The sequence below is a fragment of the Daktulosphaira vitifoliae genome, unplaced genomic scaffold (assembly GCF_025091365.1).
Source record: "Daktulosphaira vitifoliae isolate Bord-2020 unplaced genomic scaffold, ASM2509136v1 Scaffold_1, whole genome shotgun sequence".
In the NCBI taxonomy this organism is placed as follows: Eukaryota; Metazoa; Arthropoda; class Insecta; order Hemiptera; family Phylloxeridae; genus Daktulosphaira; species Daktulosphaira vitifoliae.
The window spans coordinates 47,439,708-47,449,107 of NW_026099572.1; the positions used below are offsets into that span (position 1 = coordinate 47,439,708).

The 9,400-nt window shown below is 26.2% G+C and overlaps 1 long non-coding RNA gene across 1 annotated transcript; it reads left to right on the forward strand.

Annotated features, from left to right (window-relative positions):
• The first annotated feature begins 6,669 nt into the window (after positions 1-6,669).
• Positions 6,670-8,828, forward strand: LOC126894495 (uncharacterized). Its single transcript, XR_007701427.1, has 3 exons — positions 6,670-7,240; positions 7,833-7,969; positions 8,308-8,828. It is a non-coding gene; the product is annotated as an uncharacterized LOC126894495 (long non-coding RNA).
• Positions 8,829-9,400: the final 572 nt, after the last annotated feature.

Below are 9,400 nucleotides of genomic sequence, written 5' to 3' on the forward strand. Positions count from 1 at the left end.
TTAAATTAAAGCTAATGTAATCTACTTTATTATGTAAAAAAAAAATTTCGGACTTTATTTTGTCTTCACGGTGAAAATGGCTACCAAATGCTATTATTGTGTGAAAATTCTCAATTTTATTTTTTACATTTTTAACTTTATAAAGCTATAACTTATTGAAAAGTGTATTGATCAATTTAATTTTTTTATGGGAAATACTATTTTTTAATAATTCCTTTTTCATTCGACATACTTTATCTTAATCAGGATATTAATAAGGAACTAGCAGTTTATGAAGGTTTTGAAATAATCCACCATTTTTTTAAAATTAAACACTATCTAAAGATTTGCATCGAAGCGTTTTTTATGATAGTGATTTTAATCACTGTCAGATATCATTATACTTGATCCATCTATGTCACGTCACCACTGTGCCGCGACCCCCCTGTGCTGGGTTTTTTTAATTATGCGTGTTTTAAAAATTGTATACGTACAGATTTAATATAAAATCTTACTCTTGTTGGATATGAAGTTACAAGAGGACGTTTTGTTATGACTGATAACGCCACCGGTTGAACGAGAGATTCATTACGCTGTATGATTATGTACGCTATCGTTGTACATAGAAATACTGTCGGTTCTTTTGTGAATTTTCCGCTCTCGCCACCATTTCTAGCTCTTGCTACGTGGTTCTATAATGCACCTAGCTCATAGCCGTTTTAATGGAATAATCACTCTTGTGATTCGCTGTGGTTATACAATTTCTATAACAGTGTGCCATTGTGCGTCTTTCGTGTACATAACAAGTGCTTCCGTTTGTACGTGCGCCATATATTTTATTGTCTTGTTTTGCACATCCTGTTGTGCCTTGGCTCCCTCAAGCATTCGTACCCGTGCACGTCTTTAGTGTCCAATCTGAAGTATTTACTTATTGAGCGACTACTCTTGTAGTCTTCAACATTTTAACGCGAAGTATTCACACTGTCCACTTCTCACCGCCATCATTCATAATTCATCTATTGTACGTTACAAAGTTAATTCTTTAATTGTTTGTAATAATTATATCATATTTTATCTATTTTGTTCATAGATGCCTTGTCGGCCATTTTAGTATTAGTGACCCCAAATTTTATGATATTTTATAAATATTGTTACTTAAATAGATAACCCCTTGTTCTGATAATTTCATCTAGTATAAGTACCATACACAATCTCATATACAGCCCACTCACAATTTCTTTCTTCTGCACGATCAGAGTCAACGAAACGAACGTTAACTAACCCACACGAGTATTACCAAGTGTTCCGTTCAAACAACTCTTATTAAAGAAATTCATTTTATAAATTCTAAATTGTATATATTTAAATTATACATATGTAAGACATTTATATAAGTTAAAGCTATATTTTTAAACTTTTAATTATAAATTAAATACATAAATAAATATTTCCCCCATTTACGGGAAACGAGGGAAATTTTTTCGATTTTTAAGAGAAATGTCTTCAACTATATACGATTTGTGATCTTTTGACGTATTATTCAGAAAAATTGGTCCAGTGATCGCTGAGAAAATGTAGTGACAGACACAAAAAAATATTCATATCATAGTAAAATTAATACTTTCTCAGCTTCATATCAAAGCTAAAAAAAAAATAAGCTACCATTTAATATTTGAGAGTTACCCCATATACCCTTAGAAACAATTTGTCTAATGATTTTTCATGAGAAATATCGAATAGTGATTATCGACTAGTATAAATATTTGATAGTTATAAAATCTACTTAAATAGTTTCAAAACTATTATTGGTTGTTTATTTTAGTTATCATAGAATTCAAAGGTCGCAGTATGAGGGAATTAGTATTTCAGTACTAAAACCTGAATCCTTTAGGCCGTTCTTATAAGTACATCAAGCAAACCGATAGGAGTACCTTGCTATGCGGAGCACGTTAAATGTTTAACACAAAATGTATAACTTCAGAATTATTATAACAAAAATGTACTGAACATTTAATTATTAAAATGACTAAAATTCAAGTTTCTATACAAAAAAAAATATATTAAAATTTTTTTATTTTTCAAAAAGTTATGGCCGTTAAAAGTATTAAAATATTTCATGTTAAACAGTGATTTTTTAAAAAAAAATTACATTTTTCGTTAAACTTGACGATCATTTTCTCACAGAAGAAAATGTGTCGAGACAAATTTTTTGAGATTTTCCCCATTTAAAGAAATCAAACATTTTTTTATCGATATTGTATATACTTTGGGAGTAATCGGTAGTTTATGATAAACAAATCACTTGTTGATGCACCACACTAGAATGCCGTTTTACCTTAAGCCTGTTTAAATCGCTATTATTGATGCGGGAGTGGGTCACCTAGGGGATGACGGCAAACGACACATCGAATAAGTATCGAGAGTAGAAAATAATTAAATAACAAATAACCACATATATTAGAAATTCTTCAGAGATTATCTTAAATTTAAGAGGTAACGGAGGCGAAGCGGCATAAAACAACATAGTTAATCTCAATTAAAAAAAAACAATAAATAACATTAGAATTATTATAAAACTCAGATGAATAGATGAAGTTGTTGATAGTAATGAGTGGTATTCTTTTATCTGGTATTCTTGAAAAGATGAGACTATGTATATAACCAGCTAAAATTTCGCTTTCCAAGATTGTATGTTATCTAGTAATTGAAAAGTTTAGATCATAATCGAATCAACTGTCGTTCGTTGTTAATGAATTTAATATTTAACAATTTTCTTATATTTTATACTTACGTTTCTAATTATAAGACTTAAAAAAAGTTTAGATTTAAATATTAAAAAAAAAAATGGCTTCAGCATCTCAAATGAACCTTCGTGATACAAATAAAATTTATTTAATTGGTTTTATGTCAAATCAAATCGTCGGCAGTAAGTTGCCATCAAATAAACAAGTACTACGTGTTCTTTTTTATAAAATGCGCGTGGTTAATTTAAATGTTCACGATAGTGCTTCATTAGTGTACAATAAAATCGAAATATTTTGCCAAAAAGCCAGAATACCTATTAAAAAAAAATGTCACTCCGTTAAAAAAATTGAATTATTATACAATGACTGGAGAAAATTACAAAAACATGCGACTAGAAAGTCATTATCAGACACAAGAAATGAAGAGGACTTTGTCAATAAGCTTCATGACTTATTTGATATCGCTCATTCTGACGCTTTAAACTTAATTAAAATTGAAGTTGATAAACAATTTTTATTGGCTCAGAGGGAAAAAGGAAGGTCAGGCTGTATGTTAGGTGTCGATAAATTCAATGAAAAATGTGAAATGAATCAACAAAATAACAATTTAATATAATCCAAAGAAAAAGATAAGCTTACGATGAAATGGAAGTTTTAGGTAATTATAAAAATATCTTAAAATATTTCCAAAGTAGTAAGTCAACGTCTTTATTATTATAGATCATGTCGTTAACTTAGAAATGTTATATTCATCTTCAAACAGTTCTAGTGAGTGTGATGAGACCGAAGAAGTAATTGAAAAACCTAATCTTCCCCAACTTAGAGGTATAAAAAATATTTTAACCGACAAACTTACTGCTGCATTTGATAGGTGTAAAATAAGCGACAGAGACGCTGTTCATATATTAATGGCAACCGCGGAATCGTTCGGTCTAGATACATCTCAATTAATTATAAATAAGACCTCAATTAATAATTTTCCAAAACGTTTCCGTGAAAACCTAATAAAAAAAATAAGTAGTAATTTTAATTTATCGACATTAGGTCCATGCACCATTCATANATCGACATTAGATCCATGCACCATTCATAGGGATGGAAAACTTCTTCCTTCATTATCAGGACATCAACTAGTTGAAAGATTACCAATAATTGTGTCAAATAATAATATAGAACAATTACTCGATGTGCCTGAAATTTCTTCTGGTTCGGGACAAAGTCAAGCAGCAGCTGTATACGCAGCACTTGAAAAATGGGGTTTAACTGACAAAGTTAAATCATTATGCTGTGACACTACTACTTCTAATACAGGTAGACTTAAAGGTGCCTGCATATTACTGGAGCAAATGTTAAGGCGTGATATTTTATACTTACTATGTAGAAATCACATTTATGAAATTATATTGAAAAGTGTTTTTAAAGTAAAATTTAATACGTCATCTGGACCAGATGTTCCTATTTTCAATAAATTTCAAAAGTCTTGGCAAAATATAAATAAAACAAATTACTTAAGTGGAATAGAAGATAGTGTTATTTTAGAAAAATTAAAAACAAAAAAAGACGATATTTTGAAATTTAGTTTTGAACAATTACAAAAATACCATCCTCGAGATGACTATAAGGAACTTTTAGAATTTGTCATAATATTTTTAGGTGAAACACCTTTAAATGGAATTTATTTTAAAATTCCTGGCCCAATCCATCATGCTCTTTGGATGGCAAAGGCCATTTATTGTTTGAACATTTTTTTGTTTCGGGGCCAATTTGAATTGTCAATCAAAGAGTTAAATAATATTCGTTCATTATGTATTTTTATTACAAGTTTATATATTAAACAATGGTTTAGTGCACCAAATGCTACATTAGCGCCAAATTTAGATTTACAATTTATTAAAAATATAATTGATTATGAACCAATAGATAAAGATATTTCTAAAGTAGTTTTAAAAAAAATTTCCGGTCATTTATGGTACTTAGTATCCGAAACGGCAACAATGGCATTTTTTGATGATAATTTATGTGAAGATACTAAAATAAAAATGGTAAATTCATTAAATAATCGGGAAGAAGATCCATGTATAAACAAACGTATAGTAGTAGGAGTAAATGAAATTTATGATTTTAAAAATAAAAGTATAGTTGATTTTATTTTAACTGAGTCAAAAAAGTTATTTGAAAGATATTACATTGAAACTGATTTTTTAAATATCAATCCTTTGTTGTGGAAAGACAGCAGTCAATATATCAGAGGAAAAATAATTTAAAAGTTATAAATGAATTGGCAGAAAGGGGCGTGAAATTCATAAAAGAGTATAATAATATTTTAACAAAAAACGACGAAGCACAAAAAGAATACCTATTACAGATTGTTACAGAATACCGGCGTTGTTTTCCTAATTGCAATAAAAGCACATTATGCCAAGAATTTTAAAAAAGATAAATTATTTAAAATATGTAGTAAATTTTTTTAGTACGTTTTATTTTGTAAATAGTTTCTGATTGTATATAAATTTGTAAGTTAACATTATTTTAGCTTCAATGTGAAGCTGAGACGGTATTAATTTTACTCTAATGTGTTTTTTTTTAATTAAAATTAAAAAAATTGTAGGTTTTGAATAGTACATAATTGAAAAAATGTCGAATTAAAAATTTATAGAAAATTAAATTTAAAACAACGGTTAAACGAATTTTTTTTTTTTGTTTTTACAATGAACGATTTATAAATTAATAATTTTAACGATAAGAATAGAACACATACATTTTTATTTTTTTAAGACTCAATAAGAACTTTTCGAAAATTTTTGTGAATATACTTTTTATAGAAAAATTGTATACCTACAAAAAAAATCGAATAAACTTTTTTGCAAAAGTTAAAGTTTTTGAGATAGACAAAAAAAAAATAAAAAATCACCCTTGGGGGGTTATTTTTAACTCTCTCAGGGCACGTCTTAGAATTGACCAATCGTCTCCAAATTTTGTACAATTTATTTTTTCATGTATTTGAATAATTCCCTAGAATTATTAGAATAAGTACCCCCTAGGGTGGCACTTACAAATATTAAAAAAAAAAAACCTCTCATGTAGCTAAGGGTCACTCTACTTTACACGGATGACAATTGACACGGAGATCATCGATTTGGTGTGTTGGGTGGCCAAAGGGGTGAGTAAAGTAAGTCGCTAGAGATCAGCTATCCCACGAAATAATATAATCAACGATGTTAATAACAACTGGTCTACTAAATCTTTGTTAAAGACGTTCTGTACCAAACAATTTTAGTTAAAGTATTAAATGTTGTATTATAGAAAATATTCTTTTATTTTTTATAGCGTATTGTATTAATGGTTTATATATGAACATTTTGTCGTACAATTTAAATAAACACCAATAGCTTTTTATTTTCGTTTGGAATTTAATATTTCAAAACAATATAAACTGTTTAATTTTAATTTTTTTTCAGATTATAGTTTAATGTCTAGTTAAACTTTTTTGTGAAAAAAATTTAGGGAATCCGAAAATGAATACTTTTTATGAATATAAAAATGCTTCAAAAAGACTGTTTGAAAATATTAGAACTTTAATGGTGTATTTAAGAAAAATCCTTAAATTATAACTAGTTTTCTTTGTATTACTAAAAATCATTTTTTAAATCAAGTTGTAATGTATTATTAATTAATTTTTTTATAAGCTCATAATAAATTATGTTATGATTGATTTCAGTTTTGAGATTTTTTTTTTAATAACTACGCATTACTAAAAAACTATTAACTATTAGTTTTTATTTACATTTTACAATATTAGATTTATAAGTAAAATTATGAATATGTCTTTAATAATAAAAATTGTTTTCAGTTACTAAAATCAATATTATTTGACTATATGCAAAATATCATATGCTGTTTCTAATTTATAGTTACACAAAAACAACATAATAAATCTAATTCGATTATATTAAAAATATCGTGAATACATCAATCTATGATTAAATTTAATAAAAAACGAGCAAAATTGTTTGCTATCTCCAAAACTATGAGCGGAACTAAAGCAAAAATATTGGGTTACTGAAATGATATGCTCACAAAGCCCTCCCTCTCGAATAACTTTCCTTAAATAATTACCTACCAGAAATATTGTTAACAAATAACATAAAATTTGGAACTGTTATTTTACCCAACACTGCTGGTAGTGCCCACGGTGACTTCATTGTACTTATTCATAAAATGTACTTATTTAAGAAAACTCATTTTTTTATTACATAAATTCATATTATAAAAGTATTAATTATTAAAAGTATGAAGTATTAATTGACTCAGTTAAATTTTATTTAGCTTAGAAATTATTATCACATTTCATAATTAATCTAAACGGTAGACTACTATTACGAAGTGAATCAAAGCATTCCATTAGTAAATAGCACATCGCAAAGAAATTTTATTTTTGGCGATTTAATGCTTTATGTCGAGGAAAAATTTATTAAGACTATAAAAAAAAAAATGCCCGAGGAATCAAGACATCAAAAGTAATTTCATTATTTTCTTTCATAAAATAAGTAAACAATATTACTTTAAAATTAAAAACACAGAATAATTACTTCATAAGTAATAAAACTTTAGTGTGTGAAATTTAAAACTATTGAATTTTCACTAAAATTTAAGCAAACTATAATTATATTATAACCAAACCATATCAACGTATCTTCTAACATAAATTTATTGGTGAATGCTTAAAAAAGAAACTAAGTAAAATGACCAAAGAAATAGAACATTATTTCAATATATAAGAATTATTTTATGAATATTTATACTCTGATAAATACAATAGTTAAGGTTATGTACAGTATTTAGAGATTATGTTTAATAGCCATATTAAGCAACAATATATTATTGTAAATAATATACATTATAAATTATTAAATTAAGTNTGAAGCGACAATATATTATTGTAAATAATATACATTATAAATTATTAAATTAAGTACATAATAAACACTAGGATCCTTGTCCTTAGTGTTTATATGTACTCATTAAAATATTCATATGGAAATTAAAAATTAAATCGAACAATAATACATATTTTTAAATGTTTATGACATAACTATGTTTATTTTAAAGCAATCGTAAAGTGCGTCCCAATGCCGCCTCGTTAGAAACTATAGCATGTCCAAATAAACTCTCTGGCTTGAAAAGAAAAAAGTCTCAGACTTTGCAGGTCTAAAAAATTAAAGAAAGAAAAATGGTTCAGAACTCTAGTGAATATAATTTTTTATATACTTCAATGTTTGAAATAAATTAAAATAGTATAATTGTCAATAATTTTTTTAGTACTATTGTGAAATCTAAATTTATTAATTTAAGCATATTCACAATTTATCAAAATATATTACATATCATTATATTAAATTAAGTATTGTACTAAATTTAAATAAAATATATTTTTCATAATAATTCTTTTATGAGATAATGTCCAATTCATATGTTTTATTGTGCATCACTTATCATCTAATAAAATTAACATCTAATTTTCAAATAAAATTTAATTAAAACTCGTTACTATTTGCGATGTGTTGATATATTAATATTTTTCTAGCTTTCAATATGCGTAAAAATCAACAAATAGCAGTTGATACTAACCGTGATACAAGTTCTAACTTTACCAAAAATAAAAAATCACCAATGGGATACTTTATTGATGCACCTCAAGGCAAATAAATGGTTTAAAAATTTCATACATAATGACTTTAAATGATTTAAGCAGATTTGGTACAATTTCCAACCGTAGACAAGAGAAAGCATCAGCTGTGGGACACTTTATTGATACGCCCCAAGGAAGACAAGTAATTACCATGCTCCCAATTTCTTTATAATGAGTTTTGCAAAATTCATAGATCTCACTCTTGATGGTGATGATCACGTAGAAATTTTGCAATCAATACTTTTGTAATGATTATTTAAATAGAAATTTTTATTTAGTATTTTTTTTAGCACTTATGTTTTTATAATTGTTAGCTATTTGTATTTCAAACAAATGTAATAAACTTCTTTTGTTTTATTAATTTTTGTACTTTAACAGATATATATCTTTAATTTTTAACATTACTAACAATCTACTTGCACAGAATTTTTTCCTCACTATCCTAAAAATACTTTTTATAATAATTAACTATCCTAAACAAATCATTAATTAAACATTAATATAGTCGATAAATACAGTCTTAAACTACAAAAATGAAATATAATGTATAAAATACTTTTTGAGTAATTGAAGCAGTTACTCTATAATTTTAAATATCTGTGAATTTCAACTTATTTTATACTTTTTTACATAAAAATGTCATAATTTTTACCCCCATATACATAATAATAATGTCAGTTGTAAGAATATATCATAAACATCTAAACATATTTAATAACAGTTAATTTTTTATAACATGTAATTTAAAGCAAGAATAAATAACTTTTGTTGTAAATAACTGGTGCTAACAATAAATCATATTTTATTCCATTTTTCATAATACAAGACTTTTTATTAAGTTTTTCCACAAATTTTTTTTTTAATTTTAAAGCAATATTAGCTTTTATTGGTAGGAAAAATTACATGAATTTGTTCAGATTTTCTTTAAGGTCTTTTAGAAATTGCTTAATCGACATAAATTTTAACATTTATTCAAGTTTCGAAAATT